The sequence below is a fragment of the Microcebus murinus genome, chromosome 7 (genome assembly GCF_040939455.1).
Source record: "Microcebus murinus isolate Inina chromosome 7, M.murinus_Inina_mat1.0, whole genome shotgun sequence".
NCBI lineage: Eukaryota > Metazoa > Chordata > Mammalia > Primates > Cheirogaleidae > Microcebus > Microcebus murinus.
Genome location: NC_134110.1, coordinates 86526246 through 86548285, shown reverse-complemented (window position 1 = coordinate 86548285; position 22040 = coordinate 86526246).

The following is a 22040-nucleotide window of genomic DNA, read 5'->3' as shown; positions in this document are numbered from 1 at the left end:
TCTTGGACTATACTTCTTACACAAAATCATGCTGTCCCTCCTGCCTTCCCTGCCTAAATATAGTCTAAATGTAAGTTAAGTAACTATGTTTAGTCATAGCTCAAAGATGCAGTATTCTACCTTGGAGCATTGTGACCCTCCAACCAATAAACATATATAAACTGAGGTTGTCACGATCTATTGTTTTGGGAGGTTGTAGAGGAAATTCCTGCATTAGATATAATTTTAGAATAGATGGTCTCAAACATTCTTTCAATGCTAATATTTTCACTTATTTTGTTTCATTTTTTTCTATTCTATTCATTCATTTGAAGAAAAACATTTTATTGTGGAAAAATATAAATATGCAGAAAAGGTTAAAGAATTTTACTTGGAATACCTTATACCCACCACATTCACTATTGACATTTTGTTATATTTGTCCTATCACATCTATCCATCCCTCTATCCATCTTATTTTTTGGTGCATTTCAAAGTAAATTGTAGATATCAGCATGCTTCTCCCTAACCACTTAAACATTGGTATCAGTAATGTTCAATATTTGTTTACTTTTTTAAGACAGAATTTTCATATAAATATGTACAAATCTCTCTCTTATTTTTTGAAACAGAGTCTCACTCTGTTGCCCGGGCTAGAGTGCCGTGGCATCAGCCTAGCTCACAGAAACCTCAAACTCCTGGGCTCAAATGATCTTCTTGCCTCAGCCTCCCGAGTAGCTGGGACTACAGGTATGTACCACCACACCCGGATAATTTTTACTATTTTTAGTAGAGATGGGGTCTCACTCTTGCTCAGGCTGATCTCGAAGTCCTGAGCTCAAGAGATCTTCCTGCCTTGGCCTCCTAGAGTGCTAGGATTACAGGTGTGAGCCACCATGCCTGGCCAAAAATGTATAAATCTTAAGTAAACATTGCTGAGCTTTGACAAATGAATACACCTGTGAAACCTAAACTCCTCTGAAGATATGGAGCATTACTGTCACCCTAGAAGATTCGCTCTTGTTCTGGCCCCCTATCCAGAACAAATGTCTGTTCTGTGTTTTTTGTGTTTTTTTTTTTTCACTCAGGTTAGTTTGCTTACTGTAGAACTTCCTATAAATGAAAGTACATTATGTATTTTTGTATCTGCCTTCTTTTACTTAGCATACTATTTTTGAGACTCATCAGTGTTGCATGTACCAGTTGTTTGTTCCTTTTATTTTTGACTAGTATTCCATTATATAAATATACTACAGTTTTTTAAAAAAAATTTAAATCCATTTGATTAATGGATATTTGGATTGTTTTTGGTTCTTAGTTGTTATAAATGAAGCTGCTATACACATTTTTGCACCAGTATTTTTAAAGGACATATGTTTTCATATCTCTTGGGTAAATACCTATGCATGGAATTGCTGGGTCATGGGTGGATGGATATACATTTAGTTTTATAAGTGTTCTTTTATTTTTTAAAAATAAATATTTATTGGATCCCTACAATATGTCAGGCACTGTACTAGGCACTGGGGATAAGTTGTGAAGACTAAATTAATGTCTCAATATATATCATGTTTTTTCCCCTACTGGTTCAATATATTATTTTAAAGTTTTATTTTTATGAAATTGATCAAGTACATTTTCTAAATTATTTTGTGATTTTTATTTTAAAATAATTGACCTCATTAGGGACTACTCCCACTACTACACAGAATCAAGACCACAGATTCTGGAGCCTGAATACCTGGGTTCAAAATCCCAATTCTACCACTTTCAGGTCTGGAGCAGTAACTCAACCTCTTTGTGCCCCAGTTGTCTTCTATTTTAATTGCTTGTACATACCTCTAAAACCACTTATTTAATTGTATTGCAATTATTTACATACGAGTTTGTTTCCATTAGACTGTGGGCTTCTTTAATCAGAGTTCATATCTCACTCATACATGTGATATCAGTACAGCATAATATCAATATTAGAAAATAGCAAGTGCTCAGTGAATGTTTGGTGAATATATGGCTTATTATATTTTTTTGGATTTAAGACAGTTTCCAACAGGGCTCTGTAAGAATAGAAATTTCCTTATATAGGAAACCCTGTAAACACATGCTATCCCATTATTGTGGGTTTGCCTATTAGATTATTAGTGTACAGAGCAGTGAGTTGAAGAGATGGGACAGAGTACATGGAAATTTTTGGAGGTGGAGTATGGAACAAAGGGCTGCTTTGGAAGCAGGTCAGTGAACCTGAGCCCTGGCAAAAGGCTAAAAGGACAGGATGTATAGAGCTAAGGGACTAAAAGGGGAGGAAGTAGAACAGAAGCAATGAACACAGCAAACCGTTATACTAAGTTTAGCTAAGTCTTGGTGGTGCTGGTCTCAACCCTGCTTTGGAGGCAACAAGAGCACCTCTTGAATTATTGTTACTCTTGGATTTCACTGGAGCCTGTAAATTAGGAGAGAAGCAAGGTTCTCTTAGGGTTACTAGGCAAGCCCTGGAAGATGTGCATTCCTTCTCTCTGTTTCTATACTTCAACATTGAACTAATTAGAAGCAGAGAACATAAAGATGATGAAAACAATTATCAACTAGAGTTGATGTTGAATGAAATGTCTTGAGGTTTTTAACCAGTATCACCTGTTTTAAAAGTTCATGATCCTTTACTATTACTGAAAATTCCTTCCTAGTGAGGGCTTGAAATCTCCTTGAATATCATTGCTGAGACAAAAGTTTAGTCATTTGGTGTTACTGTTATAACAAAAATTTTTGTTTCTTTAGCTCTAGGACTTACAGCTGCTGAAAAGACCAGCTGATCTAGGGCTAGGAATCATTATGGTTAATATATTTCAAGAGATAATTGTTAAATAGATTCCTAAATAATAGTAACAACAGATGGAGTGCTTTCTATGTGCCATATCCAGTGCAGAACAATTTTATATTCATTATCTCTTTTTATTCCTACAATCCTCCTGTGTAGTACTCATCTTATTGTACTCATGTTATTGTAAAGGTGAGGCTCAGAAAAGGCCAAGAGAGAGAATGTATGTATGTGCTGTACGCACTTAATGCATTTTATGATGCCATTTATTTAGGCAGGTATCATTACCTTCCATTTTACAGGCAAGGAAACAGACTGCAGAAGACTCAGGGAAAGTATTACTGAATACTTAGAATGTGTCAGGCATTTTGTTAAGTGCATTCCCAGAATTGTTTTATTTCATAGCCTCATAACAACCCTGTCAGATAGATATCATTGTCCCTACATCACAAACAGAAAAACCGAGGCTCAGAGATGTTAAGACCTTGGCCCAAATTCATACATTTGATGAACAAGAACAAAACAAACCTGGGAGTCAAAAGCAGTCACATCTTTCCCTGAAGTTCATGTTACCTCAAAGATATGATGTTCTCTGATACTTTGTCCAAGGTTACCAAGTTAACAAGTAGAGTGGGATTTCGGATTCTAAATGTGAATGGTTTTTCTACTACACTCTGTCCCTTGCTCTTGTGGTTTTTGTTTGTTTTATCATGTTCTCTATAAAGGTAGAAAACACTGCTCAAGGGTTTGCTCTTTATGAGACATTTTCAAATCCATGTGATTAAGCAACTTTGTATACTCCTTGTCTCTAGACTAAATAATTTGATAGCAAATCCTTCAACCTTCATTTATAGATCATGTTTTCAGCTCTTTAATATTTTTGCTTATCCTGGACAGTTTTGTACCTTCTGTTACCTCCCGTTACTAGGTAAAATAGCACAAACTTGCCTATTCTGAGGGGCTGTTTCCTGATAACAGAAGTCCTGCAATATTCTTAAAAGAGAATGAAAAGTAAAATGACCTAATTCCATATTGATTACATTTATATGACTTGGAGGTATATTGGGAAGATAGTGAGGGAAATTTCATAGTCCTAAAACCCATATTGTTTCCTGAAGGACTGAATTTTGTCTGCACAACTGTACCTACAATATAAAGCAGGTATGCTTCCAGGGGATTTCACCCAAAAGAAGAACTTTAACCTCCTGAATCTACACATTTGTGCCTGAAGGATAGTGTTTGTTTATACCACATGAAAAATACATTCTCCAAGAGATTAGGATTCTCAGAGATTTTTAGACTTGGTCTTTAAATGTGTGCTCAATATACCAATGCACTACATTTCTATCTTTTTACCAAGTATAGGAGTCACCATCACTTTTATTAAAGTATGTTAATAATTGCTTAAACATAAAGACAATTTTATCTCCAGGGTTTTAGTGAATCACTTGGACAAAAACATATCTTTGCAAAATGTGTTTGTCATCTGTTTCTTTTTTTTTTTTTCTTTTGTTTTCTGAGATACCTTGCACAACTTCCTCAGGAAAATTTTATATTTATCTAATCAGAGAAGACAGTCTAATTTTAACTGTGTAAAAGAAACCACCACTTGGTGAATAATAGCATATGTTCTGGGGTAAGGTGCAGTCCCTAGGTTTTAGGGGTATCTGTCCCTGAGAAGAGAGCAACCAGCAGATGGCAATACCCTTTCATGGAATCTCCTTTCAGACAAATGACAAGTGCCTAAAGTAAACTGATACCCCGGTGAAGTCACATGCCATTTCAGAGAAATCTGATAGCTTTGGCTGGGTAGGAGCCCATTTAACATTCTCTCTCAGCTATTATCTCATCTCTCCATTCCATCTGACAGTTCTCCAACTCAGCATTTTGTATACACCATTCTAAAGGTCATGCATGGCTACTAGTGTGGGTGCTTTGAATGTAGTCCCTGAGTTTGGTATTAGGAGCAGAGGTTTTTAACAAGTAACTTGTGTTGACTGCTCTCAGCAGTGACCTTGATGGGGATATTTGCTGTACTCACCTCCATGATTTCCTGGCCTTGGCTGACTGATGTTTTGGGATGCTAAGCATTGAATTACAAGAACAGAATATGTTGTTGGTTTTTTATTTAAATAAGAAATTTGGAGATTTCCCTATATCAAAATAGTTGTACTTTTGAATGTGGTTGGTTGGTTTAGCTCTCTTCTTTTTCTTCTTTATTCTCAGTGGACTGGGCCTGGTGGCAGCTTCTAGGATAACTCTGGACTTTTTTGCTTATAAAATCCACTTGCAAAGTATTGTAATTTCCAGAAACTGAGGAGAGCCTCAACAGAGTGAGGAACGTAGATTGTTAGAGGTGACCCCATAACTGTTTTCTCTTTGGCTTTTACAAAAGGAGAGACAGTATCAGTGGCTTTGAGACAATAGGCAAGACCCTGAGCAACAGAATCTAGCTGCTGACCATAGTATCCTATGGGTCTAGTTTGCCTTCATTCTGGTATCTAATTCCCCTAGTTGGTTAGCTTTATGAAGGGGAAATCCCCTGATTGTTGCTGGAGCATCCCTAGTTTTGACTGGTGGAAGAGGGCCAGGGGACTTTATCAGGATTTAGTTATAACCAAATATTAGAGAAAGTTAGGAGAATTCAGGATCTAGTCCAGACTGCAGGCAGATGACAAGGTCTTGAAAATAATGCACAGGGTTACAGTTTAATAACAGGTGTAATTTGCTTTCCTCAAAAGCATAATGTTTTCTCTCCACATTGATTATGTAGCAAATCTCAGATTTAGAACTTCTTGAGGCTAGGAAGCCAACCCAAGGTGGGCTTTAGATTTCAATTACAGTCTTAAGGTTCTTGGGCCCACCAGGAAGTGATAGTTTTTACTTACCTACTGTAAGCTAGGAATTCTTAAAGCCAAGCATTTTATGCCCATTCTTAAATATGATTTCGGTCTGAACTTTGGTAATAGAACCAATGTTTCCAATTGTATCCTGCTTATGAAGAGAGAGCAGATTTTTACTGAATTTATGTAAATGAAATAAGAATAATCACAATAGTTTCTTTTTGTGAATAATAGAAAGTGAGTAAATCTGTGAGTAAATTTGGAGGAATCAAAGAAAGAGAAAAAGCAGATGCTTCCACCTTTGCTCACAAAACCATACTTTACCAAATTATTGCAAACAATACATAGTTTATGACAGAAAGTTTCTTTGAATCTAGAAAACAAAACACTTAAGTCATAAAAACATTGTCCTTTTCAATTACTTAATTTCATGTAATTAGTTTTGCTCAATCTTTATTAGCAATTTTAGACTTAGCCTATTGCAAATAATCCCAGAGAAGAATTTAAATCAACAACTATACATGACAAAAACCCAGAATAGCAGTCAAACATATGATGAGAATTTATAATTGATAAGGAAATCTAGGTATATCTGTGACATACAAGCCATTAAACATAATAATCATAATCATGACTGATAATATATCACAACATATCAGAATTTTAAGAATCTCTTATAATTTCACATGTTTTATTAACACATTTATACAAATATAACTTAAAGGAAATTAAACAAAATTTCTTATTTGGCAATGCTTCTGTATTATTTACCAAATAAGCCTCATCATTTAATATCTCTACAAGATGAAAGATGCACCCTTTGAAGCTTTCCAAGGGGCCCACCTGGAAAATCTCAAAGTTAGTTTTAGGTCAAAAAGACTTCATTTAGGATATGGATCCTGGGGAAACCTGCCAAAGGTGTCAAAATATTCAAAGCACTTCCTTAAGCATAATCATAGTTACTTATTGAATCAGAGTAACAGTAACAATCAAAGCACTTCAGAAGCAATACAGAAAGTTATATGGATGTAAAAACCTTAACCCTTTTAGAACTCAGTTTCTTCAGTCAAAACCTAATAAAAACAACATGAAGCACCAGAAATTATCTTGGTAAAACACAGAATCTTTGTTTCCTAGGCCAGTTACCTTGAGCCCCTGCTTGGCTCTTAGTAACAGCATATGAAATCTTGGTTACATGATATAATTCAGAAACATCAAGAAAAGCCAAGAGTACAGAATCAAGTTGTACTGGAGTACAACATTGCTTTTCTTGACCTTCAAGGTAAACTTGAAACTAGGTAAACTAGACAGTTCTCAGAAATAAATGTGTCAGAAATATAATAGAAATGTAATTGTAATCCAGAGAATGGCTGTTAAAGAAAAAGATTTCAGAATTTAAAATTCAAAACCTCTTGCAATCTAGGATGTGGAAACAACCTAAGTGCCCATCAATTCATGAGTGGAGGCCGGGCACGGTGGCTCACGCCTGTAATCCTAGCACTCTGGGAGGCCGAGGCAGGCGGATCACTCGAGGTCAGGAGTTCGAAACCGGCCTGAGCAAGAGCAAGACCCCGTCTCTACTATAAATAGAAAGAAATTAATTGGCCTACTAATATATATAGAAAAAATTAGCCGGGCATGGTGGCGCATGCCTGTAGTCCCAGCTACTCTGGAGGCTGAGGCAGGAGGATTGCTCGAGCCCAGGAGTCTGAGGTTGCTGTGAACGAGGCTGACGCCACGGCACTCACTCTAGCCTGGGCAACAAAGTGAGACTCCGTCTCAAAAAGAAAAAAAAATTCATGAGTGGATAATTAAAATTTGGTATATATATATATACAAAGGAATATTAACTATAAGAAATGACAGTGATCTAGTGCACCTCTTCTGTTTTCCTCGACAGAGCTTAAGCCCATTATCCAAAGTGAGGTATCACAGGATCGGAAGAATAGGCTCCACATGTACTTGCCATCAAATTGGCACTGACTGATCAATACTATGGTGCTCACACGGTAGTAATATTCTCCAGGGATTAGGGGGTTGGGGGTGGTAAACTCACAACTAATGAATGCAGTGAGCATTGTAGAGGAAAGAACATGCCTCTAATCCTCACTTGGGTGAGGGAAAGACATAAAATATAACCAAAATGTTTGTACCCTCATAATATCCTGAAATAATAATAATAATAAAACCTCTTGTGCTTTTACTAAGTGCTAATTAATATTTTTAAAAACCCTTGTTTTTTGACATAGGAAACCAAATTTTAAAATTCGTTATCAGTGCATTTTAACATCAAATTGCATTCTGTAGAAAAACTTATAAATAATTTCTTCCCAATTGTATCCAATATGATCACATATGAAATTTCTTTCATAAAATTAATTCTCCAGGGACCTCCTACAACTTTCTTAAATCTTCAGTTTTGCCCTAATCTTCTTCCTCTTCCAGTCATTTTACTATAGGATAAAGATTTACCACACAAGATTCTTCCTTATGCAAAATTATACATCTTCATACTCATAACTTTCTTCACATCTCTCCCTCTCTCCTATATACTGGTTGCCTCTATCTTGTTTCTATTTCATTCCTAATTACACATTTTGAACCTCTCTTTAAATAACCTTCAAATTAGACAAAATTATTCTTTCTCAATAAAGAACATATTTTATGCCTTTCTTATAATTTTTTCTTATTAACCACACCTTACTTTTGCCATACTTCACATGCAGAAATATATATTAATTAGAATTTTTAACTCTTAGTAACCATGAATTTTATTAAAAACCTAGGAAGCACCGACAGCCAACATGATGCTGAATGGGGACAAGTTGAAAAAATTCCCCCTAAGAGCTGGAATGGTGCCCACTGTCACCACTTCTATTCAACATTGTGCTAGAAGTACTAGCCAGAACAACCAGGCAAGAGAAAGAAATAAAGAGTATCCAAATAGGGAAAGAGGAGGTCAGACTATCATTCTTCACTGATGACATTATCTTGTACCTAGAAAACCCCAAAGACTCCACTGAGAGACTCCTAGAATTGATACATAAATTCAGCAAAGTCTCAGGATACAAAATCAATATACACAAATTGGTATCATTGCTATATACCAGTAACAGTCAAGCTGAGAGTCAAATCAAAAACTCAGAACCATTCACAGTAGCTAGAAAGAAAATAAAATACCTAGGAATATACTTAACAAAGGAGGTGAAAGATCTCTATGCTCTACCTCCATGAGATCAATATTTTTGGCTCGTATGTAAGTGTTAAAACCTATGATATTTGCCTTTCTTTGCCTGGCTTATTTCACTTAACTTAATGACCTCCATCCTGAGAAATGCAGAGCAGAACCAGGTAAGGGGAAGAGATGGGTCTGAGGTTGGACATGAATGATTGGTCCTGTGTTTTGAGGGGACAGTGGTCAGTGCTCTTTGTTTTTGTTCTCCTATAATCTTAGTCCAGAGGATGGGACTCAAGGACAGATATTAGATGTAGGTGCATGTTAATGAGGTTACTCACCCACAGAGCAGTTTCTTTTCTCAAAAGAAGAAGTATTACTGAAGATCCCGAGCACTGCTTTCTTCTGAAATTCTTATGGTTTCATGTCTTATATTTAAGTCTTTTATCCATCTTGAATTAATCTTTGTGAGTGATGAGAGATAGAGGTCCTGTTCTTTTCTTCTGTATGTGGCTATCCAATTTTCCCAGCACCATTTATTGAATAGGGTTTCTTTTCCCCAGTGTATGTTGTTGTCTGCTTTGTCAAAGGTCTGTTGGCTATAGGTAGGTGGTTTTATATCTGGGTTCTCTATTTTTTCTTCCATTGGTCTACATCTCTAATTTTGTACCAATACCATGCTGTTTGGGTTATACCATGCTGTTTGGGTTATGATAGCCTTGTAGTATAGTTTGAAGTGTAGTAATGTGATTCCTCCAGATTTGTTCTTTTTGCTTAAGATTGCCTTGGCTATTTGGGCTCTTTTATGGTTCCAAATGAAGTATAGAATTATTTTTTAGATCTGTGAAATATGACGTTGGTATTTTGATGGGGATTGCATTGAATCTGTAAATCGCTTTGTGTAGTATGGACATTGTAACAATTTTGATTCTGCCAATCCATAAACATGACATGTTTTTCCATTTGTTTGTGTCCTCTGTGATTTCCTTCCTCAGTGTTTTGTAGTTCTTCTTTTTATCCTCTTTCTCATCCTCCTGCATAGGCATTCTCTTGGGAATTAGTTATTTAACCTAGCCACCCTCCCCCACATCCAAACTACTCTGCTTTCACTATTTTCCCTCTGCTTGTTCATAAATGCCTTATTCAAGTTTGGGGGTAAGACATCTCTCAGTCTGGGGATTTAAACTTTCCAGAGTAGGGCAGTGGGCTAGAAGAAACCTAAAGCTGAGACTAATAGAGCAACTTGAACAGATCACACAGCCAACACCTGTTCAATTTGCTCTATTACTCTGAGCTTCAGGTTTCTTCAAGTGTAAAATGGAGCTAAGTATTGTTACCTCATAGAGCTATCGTGTGATTTAAATGAGATAATTTGATAAAGTACTTAGCACAGCACTTAAAAATATTAGCTATTATTATTATTTCAAATTAGAGGGGTTGATTCTGATCTTCTTTACTTTGACTTTCTTCTCTCCCCTTGAATGCCCTTCTTCCATATCTTAAATATTTGCTCAAATGCTGAGAAAAATTGATATACACAGCTTCAAACACTTGTCTTTTAGTAGCATTTGTAAAACAAAACTAAATTTTTGAATGTTTTAGAGTGACATGATGAATTTGGGATTGTGGAACTCAAGGCAGACAACTATTGAGAGTCAGTATACTATTTTTAAGAGTGTGGAATCTGGAGCCAAACTGCTTGAATCCTGAGTTTCTTCTACTCAGCATTTGTGTGACCTTGGGAAAGTTACTTAAACTCTCTGTGCATCAGATTCCTCATTTGTAAAATGGAGATGATAATAAAATACTTATTTCAAAAAGCTGTTGTAAGAATTATGTAAATTAATAGATGTGAAAGTACTTAGACTGGTGTCTGACACTTAGTAAGCACTGCATACATATTAGTTATTCAACTACTGATCTATAATGGCCTTTCCATGAGCATAGGAGGTCTTCCTGTCACCATACCAAATTATTCTTATTTGCTATGATTTAGATGTTCTTTTCCTTTATATGTAAGTGGTTGAATTTTTGTAGTGTGTGTTTATGTGCATATATAAGTTTATATATGTATATGGGTATATAACACACATATATGCAGTTACGTTTTTTAACTTATCCATTCCACTGATACAAAGTGTTGATTGCAGTGTGGAAGAGACCTTTTTCCTTTAGTCTTTGTCCATATGAACAAATTAGATGGAGTGAAACCAAAGCACATCACTGGTGTGATTTATTGGAGGATGTCTGAATGGTTGGGAAGCAGTGATGGATGCCTCCCCTTTAGTCCCGTGTGACTCAACTGCTAAAAGAGCCGTGGAGAAGCAAGTCACCTGAATGTTTTGGCTCAGTCCATTTTGTTTGTGGCATAAAACTGCACATAGTCTCTCTTAAGTCATTGGTGTTTTTATCCCTTAGCTGATTAGAGCACCTAAGGTTGGAGTTTTGCATTGTAGACTTGAACTCACTAGCAAAAGAGATGTCTTTTTTGAATGGGTGTCTCATTATTTTGGCATAATAACTTATTTTTTTGAAAAGTTTTTTTGGTGTTTATTTTAGATAAATTTTGGGCCAGTATAGATTAGGTGTGAATATAATTATTATTTAAAACATAGATCATACTTAACATCTGTCTAATTTTTCTCAGAGACAGCATGGTATAATACAAAGAACATTAATTCATTAAACAAATATATATTACACTTATAAATGCTAACCAACTGTGCCAGATAGAGAATAAACAGGGGTTTACAAATACATTGCCCCACCCCTTGCCTATAAAAAGAGATTTTTACTCTTATAACTTACATCCAGTGGGGAGATAGATATTAATCTAAGAATCATATAAATATGAAAATAATTATGATTGGAGTAAGAGCAAAATACTTATAGTATACTAGGAGAAGAAATCTATCTACTTAGGTCAAGGAAGGTTTCCCAGGAGGCAATTGCGTTTGAGCTGAGATGTGAAGGAGAAGCAGGAGATAACACTGCTTGTCTTTCACTGGAGTTAGGATGTGAAGGAAAGAGACTATTCTAGACAGATGCAGAGTGTATGCAAAGGTCCTGTGGTAGAAGAGAGCATGGACTGTTTGAAGAGTAGAAAGCATGGATTATTTGAAGAATTTCCAGAGTTGAGAAGCAAGGAGGAGTAAAAGGATGAGGCTGTTGAACTAGGTGGGAGCCAGAACAATCAGGGTTTTGTGGTTCATGTGAAGCACTTGTGTTATCCCAAGTTTGCTGGAAAAAGACTTCTCAGATGTTGAGAGAAGCCCTGAGCTTCTATATGAAAAACAAAAAAGAAGAAGAAGAAATGCCAAAACAGGGCTAATAATTAATGCTGTAATGTTAATAGTCTAGATACATAAAAATATAATTCATAGGTATGCTAGTCACAAGATAATTACAGAATTTAAAAAAATCAGTTTAAAGTGTATTATAGGTGGTATGGACTGGTAAGGGCACACCAGTTTAAAGTTGTATCTTCTATCAATCCTGTCACTGCGCCTCTGTGACTGTATGCATGTCCTCCTTTAGAGGTAGGTCAAACTTTAAATTTGTGGTCTTTCACGAATACGAGGCTTAGGCCACATGACCTTCTTTGTCCTTCTGTGATAGGCTCTAAATAAAAAATTATTGAAATGGCCAGGCGCAGTGGCTCATGCCTGTAATCCTAGCATTCTGGGAGGCTGAGGCGGGCGGATCACTCAAGGTCAGGAGTTCGAAACCAGCCTGAGCAAGAGTGAGACCCCATCTCTACTAAACATAGAAAGAAATTAATTGGCCAACTAAAAATATATAGAAAAATAAAATTAGCCAGGCATGGTGGCACATGCCTTTAGTTCTAGCTACTCGGGAGGCAGGAGGATCGTTGGAGTCCAGGAGGCTGAGGTTGCTGTGAGCTAGGCTGACCCCACAGCACTCTAGTCAGGACAACAGAGTGAGACTTTGTCTCAAAAAAAAAAAAGAAAAAAAAAAGAAAACTATTGAAATGTTTCAAGCAAAGAAAAGTGATGAAGTCAGATACACATACTGAAAAATATCACTTTCAGTGTAAATTGATTTTACAAGGGCCAGTAAAAATTTAGAGAGATAAGTTAGGAGACTATTGCAGTAGTCTTGACAAGAGATGGTAGAAGCATGCCTGTCATGATAGTAGTGGAGCTGGAAAGAAAGAAATGGATTGTTTTAATCTTTGTTTAGGTTGACATATAGAGAACAACCATAATTTTGGACTTTATAGAATTATACTTTGGCTTTATTTTTAAAGCAGAAATTGAATAGAATTTGCCAATAAACATTTATCGAGCATCAACTGTGTGCCAGGTAATAAAGGATTTTAGCTTATAATCTCTAGATTTGTACTTTTTTCCTCCTATAATCTTATACATGATAATTCTGAAAAAAATTTTAAACAATTTCAACTTAGTTTTAAATAGCTTGGTTAAAATTAAAAAGAGAAAGGAAAAAAATTGAGCTCATTATTCTTGAATATTATGAGACAAATTTCCTAAGTGTTTTAAGAATCCTGTTAGCCTTTTCACCCTGTCTTTCCTACCATATGCCTAGAATAATTGATTATCCATGTATGATCCTACATGCATTGCAGCATAAAAGCACAAAACAATGGAGAAAGATAATGTAATTTCACATTTTGCCTTGCCTAATTTTTTCTTTTAAGCTAACCTAGGTTAATAAAAATTCACATAAAATCCTTTGAAATTTCATCATGGGTTTTCTGAAAGAGGTGAAAGTTGACTTAGAAGTGCCTGACCTATAACTTGGTGGCTACTGAAAGTCTAGCCTCATAATTCAGCAGTCCAGTGACAGCTTTGCCTATAAACCCAAGTCTTCGTTTCACTGACATTTTCAGGTTTAGTCTCCTTGAAAATGCTAACAAAAGTGAAGCATATCCTTTCTCTGCTTGGGACGGCAACAGTGATGTTTATGGAACCATTTGTTGTCTCAGGGGTAATCTCCCGGATAATTTGGATTAACCTTCTCAGGTCTCTAGATACCACATTACCCAGGGTGGATGATCTCCAAAATAACCTTTCCAGATCTTAAAGTTTTAACCCCATCACCATGTCAGCAAAAAACTTTCAGCAGAAATTTAACTATCTAACCAGGCTTACTTCAACTATTTTGATCTAAAGTGGCCTTTATCCAGGCAAGAAAACATAATATCTTCTGTGAGTAATTCTAATTAGAAAGTGGGACATCCTGACATATTCTTCTGTTTACTTTTTTCACAAGACAGTTGTTATATAGCAAAGTGCTTCTTTCCTCATATTTGGTCAGGTTTTGAAATTAATTACCCAGAAAGGGGAGAGGAGTGCTTTTGGTAGTTTATTTGCTAGTAGAAAGAGTTTGCTTAAGTGAGTGGGGAGTTCTCCCCAAGGAAGAATTTGTCTTTTGGACTGGCAACAGCAAGAATCTTTCGTTTGTATTTATGTAGATCAAAAAGTCCTTCTGGCCTTTTTTTTTTTTTTTTTAAGGAAAGAGAAAGTCAAATGCCTCCTGAAGCTGGGATCAACCGTGAAATTCTGTCCTACTCAAGACTTCCATATCCTGATAAATTTTCTCTTTGTAAATCTAATTTTATGCTAATAAATAATTATTTCTTAATAATACAAGGCCAGAGCTTATAGTTCCAGTGAAAGGTTATGAATTTTACTTTCTAAAAACTGAAAAATGGAAAAATAAAATTAGCTAGCAGTTATAAGTATAATGGTATAAGATGGTGAATCCAGGTGATTCACTGAAGATTTTCTGGAGAATCTTCAATCAGTTTAAAGTGATAGAGTAGAGCAGAGGTGATTAATAGAACTATTAATAATATCATATCTGTAATGATTGGAGTATTTTCATGTTCTAAGTCAAAAGGGATAATGGAAGAAAAAGTTACTTTGCATTTATCATACTGAAATCTGGCCTGTGCTTCTGAAAGTGAGGTGTCCACAAGCCTTTAGCCAATGTGCTTTAGTTAAAATCTGAAAGTAGGCAATTGAGATATGGAGTTCATGAAAATGTTGCTTGCAGTTGAAGCCCTGTGAAGTTAGTAACGCTAGTTAGGGTGCTTTTTGACATGTAGGGTGAAGGAAAGTATTGAGGATTTTGCTTCTTAAAATATAAGGTTCTGCTGCTGATTTATTCTACACTATATCTTGAGCTGGTTAAAGTAAAAGATTCAACAATTTTACCTTAGAGGGAATGGGTAAAGCACCCTTCAAAAATAGTTTCTATTTCCTGAGAGTTTCCTTTGTGTCAGATACTTTGCATGTATATAGTCTCATAAACCCTCACAACACAATCCTCTCCATTTTCCAGAAGAGAAAACTGAGACTCAGGAGACCAAGGCACTTGCCTAAATTCACCTCTCTGGGTTGGAATCTCACAGTAGAGGAGCTGTGATTGGAACCCAATAAGTCTCTGAGGCCTGTGCTCTTTCCACTATGTGTCTTGCCTATATAATGCTTAGTCACTTCCTGATGAATCTTTTTAAAAATCAAATCTGAGAGATTAATGGGAAAAACCAGACTATGGGGATAGGGAAAGGAAGTGATTGTAGATGCAGTGTTACATATTTGGATTATAATGTGTAGATTTAGGGCCAGGCAATTAGGGAATGAGCCAGTTAGCTAGCTAGAGGCATTTCCACTGAGCTTGACAGCAAAATCCTTTAGATAGATTAGTATAAAGACTGGCTGGAGTATTTCCTTGTCTCAGACCAAGGGAATAATGGAAAGAAAGTTTGAATTCCAAGTAATAGAACAATTCCCTTCTAAAACTGGAGTGTGATAGCTAAAGAAATAATAATAGTTACATTTATTAGACTCAAATGCAAAGCACTTTTCATATATTATTTTTAACTTCACAATACCTCTGTAATATAGATATTAGTATTTCTATTGTACACTTAAAGAGACCAAGAAACCAAGTATCGTGGAGATTAAATGAGTTTCCCTAGGCTGACAAATAGGTCCATCTTGATCTTGAGTTTGCATTTTTTCCACTATATCTTGATGTTTCAAAGGAAAATATTTGATACTCTTCCTTACCCATTGATATTTATATATGATCTGAGAATAAAAGCCTTAGAACTGTATTTTAAGAATGATTAGTTTTGGATATCTGACTAGAGATATTGGTGAGGGCACATAGCATGTTAGGTGGGTTATAGTAGGTTTTAGACAGAAGAAACCTCCAAACTTTTCTCATCCAAGAGGGTACCACATCTGCCTCCATAGTCTTAGATAAGTCATGTAACCTCACTAAGCCCCAATTTTTGTGTATTTTTTATCCTCAGTTCCTAGTGCAATACCTGACACATAGCAGGAATGAGAATGATACACTATATTAATGAGGAGATGGGGACTGCTAATTTTTAGTTTCTTTCAGTTCTAAAATTCTGTCATTCTAGCATAGTAACTTTGGTTTCTTTATTCTTTCATTGAGGAAAATTGCATCAATCTCTTTTATAAGGTCATCATGAGAATTAACTAGTTTGATATTTTGTAAGATATGAAGTTCCTCCAGAAAATGATGACAAAGACTTCATCTTTCCTTTCTAAGAGTTGTGGTACAATAGAGAAAATAGGACCTGCCCAATAGGTTCACAGTCTGAACAATTTCATGGCACTAGTATTATGACTGAGTTTAAAAGTGACTGCATATCAATGTTTGAGAGAATCTGGTCACATATATTGCAGCATAGGAAAGAATCAGACTGAAATCAGCCCAGACATGGCCAGAGAGAAGAGAGTTCTCTAAAAGCCTGTTCTACTGGTGGAATTTTGCATTGCTTCTTATTTTTGTGGTTTGGAATGGTAACCACCAACATGTGGTCTCAGAAAGTATGGAAGCCAGGTGCTTTGTGCTCCAGGCCTGGATATTTGCCACATATGCATCAATCACATATCTTGATTCTCAGTTTACTCATTTTGGAAAAGTTGATAGTAGTGTTTACATCATCAGTTTACTGTGGAGATTCATTATGAATTACTGTAGAATAATCCAGGAAAGTTCTATTTCCATGGCAACTCTGTGCATATTGCCAATTTTCCAATCCTGTGAAAAGATCAAAATAAATCAGGAGCTCATATTTACTACAGTGTTCCAGTGGAACTTGCATCATGTGCTTCTATCACTCAGTTTTCTTTCCTAAAGGCCTTAATAACAAAAAGGAAAATAAAAGAAAAATAAAGAAGAGATTATTTTTCTACTAGCAATGAAAAGTGTGATATTTGCAAAATCTTTTGAAAGCATGATATTTTCTTCAAACGTAAGTGTGAACTATTTGTAAAAGTATTGGTGTATGCCCCAGATTTGTATTCATAATATACAGTGATTCCAAGTTGTAATTTATACCTTACACTTTACTTGTAGAGAATTTGGACTAATAAAAAGAATGTTACATGGGAAACATCCAAGATTCAGATATTGGGTAATAATTTTTCATTATTTTTTCATTCTTTTATTCGTCTCCTTATTCATTCATATGTTTGTTTTTCAATCAAAATTATTAAATTCCAGCTATTAAGCTAGATGATGAGTACAAAATAACTAGAGTCATTTTTTCATCTAACTTCTTCCATATTAATTCAGATATACCTCATTTTATTGAAATTCACTTTATTGTGCTTCACAGATACTGCATTTTTTACATATTGAAGGTTTGTGGCAACCCTACACCAAGCAAGTCAATTAGTGCTATTTTTCTAAAAGCATGTGTTCACTTTATGTCTCTGTGTCATGTTTTGGTAATTCTCACAGTACTTTAAACTTTTTCATTATTATATATCTGTTATGGTGATCTGTGATGAATGATATTTGATATTAATGTTATAATTGTTTTGAGGTACCACAAATCGCATCCATATAAGATGGTAAACTTAATCAATAAATATTATGTGGGGGGGAGGATCAAGATGGCAGACGAGAAACACCACCAGACAGAGTGTCTCTGCAGAAAAGACAAATTCTAGCAGAAATTAGAAAAAAGAAGCAAGAAGACGAGCATACAGCGGACGAGGGCCAGAAGGAGGGGTACCTGAGACCCCGGGAGACTCCACAGGAGGAGACTGTGGAGGAGAGCTGGAAGCTGAGACCACCGGAGCAGTCCGGAGACCAGCGGGAAGGGTAGGTGGATAAGTCACCTTTCCTCTCCCCTGCATTTGGGACTGCTGGTGGGCTCCCCAGCAGGTGGAGAGACCTGCAGACACCAGCCCAAAGACGGCCGCCACCAGCGGACGCAGCACCAGGCTCCCAACTCCCTCTGGGCACCTCCGTGTGCACAGACCCGAGCCGCCCGGCAGGTGCCATATTGCCTCCTCCTCCCCTCCGCCGACCCTACCCGCGGCTGCCCAGAGTGACAATACAGCCACCAGCTGGAGGCACCTCCAGGGAAGGGGACCGTCCCTTTTGGGACCCTACAGCTGACTAAGCGGAACTCAGACTGTGAACTCCTGACCCGCCAGCCCTCCCAAGTGCTGCTGGCACGGTGTTCCCAGGAGAACGGTGCCGACTCAGAGGCTGAGAGACACAGACACAGCTTGGGCTCCCGGTGGGTGAATTGGGACCAAAACTCCTCTCCCTGGTGGGGATATAGTTTGAACTCTGGGACTCAGAGGTCGGACCTGCAGACCAGATCGCGTGCACCGAGGTCTAGCATTGCCCAGGGCACAGAAGGGATATATGTGAACAGCCTACTGAGGTGTGTGTGCCTTCAGGGGAAGATCAGCGTCCTAGAGGGCAACCCTCCTCCCAAAAGGAGGCCATACACCCAGCCCAGGTGGTGTTTCTGCGCAGGGAACCTCCCCACCGGCATCACAATCCGGGGAGACCTGGTGGCATGTGGTCTGGCCTGCTGGCAGAGGCCCAAGAGTAGCTGCAGAGTTGGGGACGGTGGAAAGAAGGGAGGCCCGCTCCAAACTGCGGGTCTCAGACAGCCCCACCCCCACAAGCAGACTTTCTGGCTGAGCGGGGCCATTCCAGCCCTGCCCTGACAGCTTTTCCTGGAAGCAGAGAACAGAACTTTGACCCCTGCTAAGGGCATTGGTGGTGCCTGAGGGCAGGCCTACCCAACCCAGCTCTGCCCAGAACAAGAGCTGATAACAGGACACAAAAACAACAGCATAGCCTGTTCCTCCAAGCAAGCGCCACCTACTGACAGGGACGCCATCCTGCACAGCCTTTTCACGGCACCCACTGACTCATTATATAGGGAGTGGTCGAATTTCACCCACAGACACCACCTAATGGCTCATAAACTAAACAAGGTGTGTGAATACCCAAACAAAAACCTAAAGGAAAGAAACAACAACTGATCAACATGGGAAGAAATCAGCGAAGGAACTCAGGAAATATGAAGAACCATATGGAAAACACACCCCCAAAGAGAAGCACCAGCCCCCTAGAAACAGACACCAACTCAAAATAGGCAACCAAAATGACAGAAGAGGAATTTCGTATGTGGATCAAAAGAACACTCACCGAGCTACAACAACAACTCAATAACCAACACAAAGAAACCACAAAAAGCCTCCAGGATCTAGAACAAAAGTTCACTAAAGAAATAGACACAATGAAGAAAAGTTTAACCGAACTCCTGGAAATGAAGAATCAATTGAGGGAACTACAAAATACAGTGGAAAGTCTCAAGAACAGGGTACATCAAACAGAAGAAAGAATCTCAGAGCTTGAAGATAACACTCTCCAACTAAATAAAACCGTCACAGAGATAGAGCAGAGAAACAAGAGAAAAGAGCAAAGCCTACAAGAGATGTGGGATTATGTGAAGAAACCTAATGTGAGGGTCATAGGGTTACCAGAAGGGGAAGAAGACAACACTCACAGGTTGGACAAGCTATTTGAAGATATAATAGAGGAAAATTTCCCAGGCCTTGCTCAAAATCTCGATATACAAGTTCAAGAAGCTCAGAGGACCCCTGGGAGATTCAATGCAAACAGGAAGATGTCACCACATGCAGTCAGCAGACTAACCAAAATATCAACTAAAGAGGCCCTTCTAAGAGCTGTAAGACGAAAGAAGCAAGGGACATACAAGGGAAAGCCAATTCGAATAACACCAGACTTCTCTAATGAGACTTTACAAGCAAGGAGAGACTGGGGCCCCATTCTCACTCTTCTGAAACAAAACAATGCCCACCCTAGAATCTTATTCCCTGCAAAACTAAGCTTCATATATGAAGGAGAAATAAAGACATTCTCAGACAAGCAAAGTCTCAGAGAATTCACCAAGACAAGACCAGCCCTACAAGAAGTACTCAAAACAGGGTTACGCACGGAACACCATAATAAAAACTCACGAGTATAAAAACAACCAAAACCCAAAGATTAAAGGCCAGATAATACAATGGCTCAAGAGAGAAATCAAAGCAACAACATCCAACCCAACAGAATGAACAGTAATCTACCTTACCTATCAGCTCTCTCAATAAATGTGAATGGCTTAAACTCTCCACTCAAGAGACACAGGCTGGCTGAATGGATAAGAAAATACAGGCCAAGCATATGCTGTCTTCAGGAAACACATCTAACTGGCAAGGATGCATATAGAGTAAAAGTAAAAGTGTGGAGATCAGTATTCCAGGCAAGTGGAAGCCAAAAGAAGGCTGGTATTCCAGTTCTAATTTCAGACGATTTAGTTTTTAAATCAACAAAGTAGTGAAAGACAAAGAGGGTCATTATATAATGGTGAAGGGCACACTTCAACAAGAAGAGATAAGAATTTTAAATATATATGCACCCAACTTAGGTGCACCCAGTTTCATAAAGCAAACCTTACTCAATCTAAGCAAATGGATTAATAGCAACTCCATAATCACTGGAGATTTCAACACCCCACTGACGGCACAAGACAGATCCTCCAAACAGACAATTAATAAAGAAATAATGAACTTAAACAAAACCCTGGAACAGTTGGGTCTGACTGACATCTATAGGACATTCTACCCAAAATCCACTGAATATACGTTCTTCTCATCAGCTCACAGGACATTCTCTAATATTGACCATATCCTAGGACACAAAGTAAACCTCAAGAAATTAAAAAAAATAGAAATCATACCATGTACATTCTCAGATCACAGTGGAATAAACGTAGAAATCAACCCTAACAGAAACTCACATTTCTACACAAAAACGTGGAAATTAAACAACCTCCTACTAAATGATTACTTCATAAATGAAGAAATCAAGATGGAAATTAAAAAATTCTATGAAGAAAATGACAATGGAGAGACAAGTTATCAACTCCTCTGGGACACAGCTAAAGCAGTTCTGAGAGGAAAGTTTATCTCCATAAATGCCTATAACCAAAAGACAAAAAGATCACAAATAGACATTCTAATGAAACGACTCAAAGAGCTGGAAAAAGAAGAACAGATCAACCCCAAACCCAGCAGAAGAAGTGAAATCAACAAGATCAAATCAGAACTAAACGAAATTGAAAACAGGGAAGCTATTCAGGAGATTAATAAAACAAAAAGTTGGATCTTTGAAAAAATAAACAAAATCGACACACCATTGGCTAAGCTAACAAAAAGCAGAAAAGAGAAATCTCTAATAAGCTCCATCAGGAATAAAAAAGGAGATATCACAACTGATCCCAAAGAGATACAAGATATAATTTATGAATACAAAAAAAATCTTTATGCACACAAACTGGAAAATGTGGAGGAAATGGACAAATTTCTAGAAACACACAGCCTCCCTAGGCTCAACCAGGAAGAAATAGATTTCCTGAACAGACCAATCTCAACAGCTGAAATAGAAATAGCAATTAAAAATCTCCCTAAAAAGGAAAGTCCTGGTCCAGATGGCTTCACACCCGAATTTTACCACACTTACAAAGAAGAACTAGTACCTATGTTGCAGAAACTATTCCACAACATCGAGAAGACCGGAAACCTCCCCGACACCTTTTATGAAGCGAATATTACTCTGATACCAAAACCAGGAAAGGATGCAACAAAAAAAGAAAACTACAGACCAATATCCCTAATGAATATAGATGCAAAAATTTTCAACAAAATCTTAGCTAACCGAATCCAGACGCTGATCAAAAAAATAATCCATCACGACCAAGTGGGCTTCATCCCAGGGATGCAGGGATGGTTCAACATACGTAAATCTATAAATGCAATTCACCACATAAACAGAAGCAAAAACAAAGACCACATGATTCTTTCAATAGATGCAGAAAAAG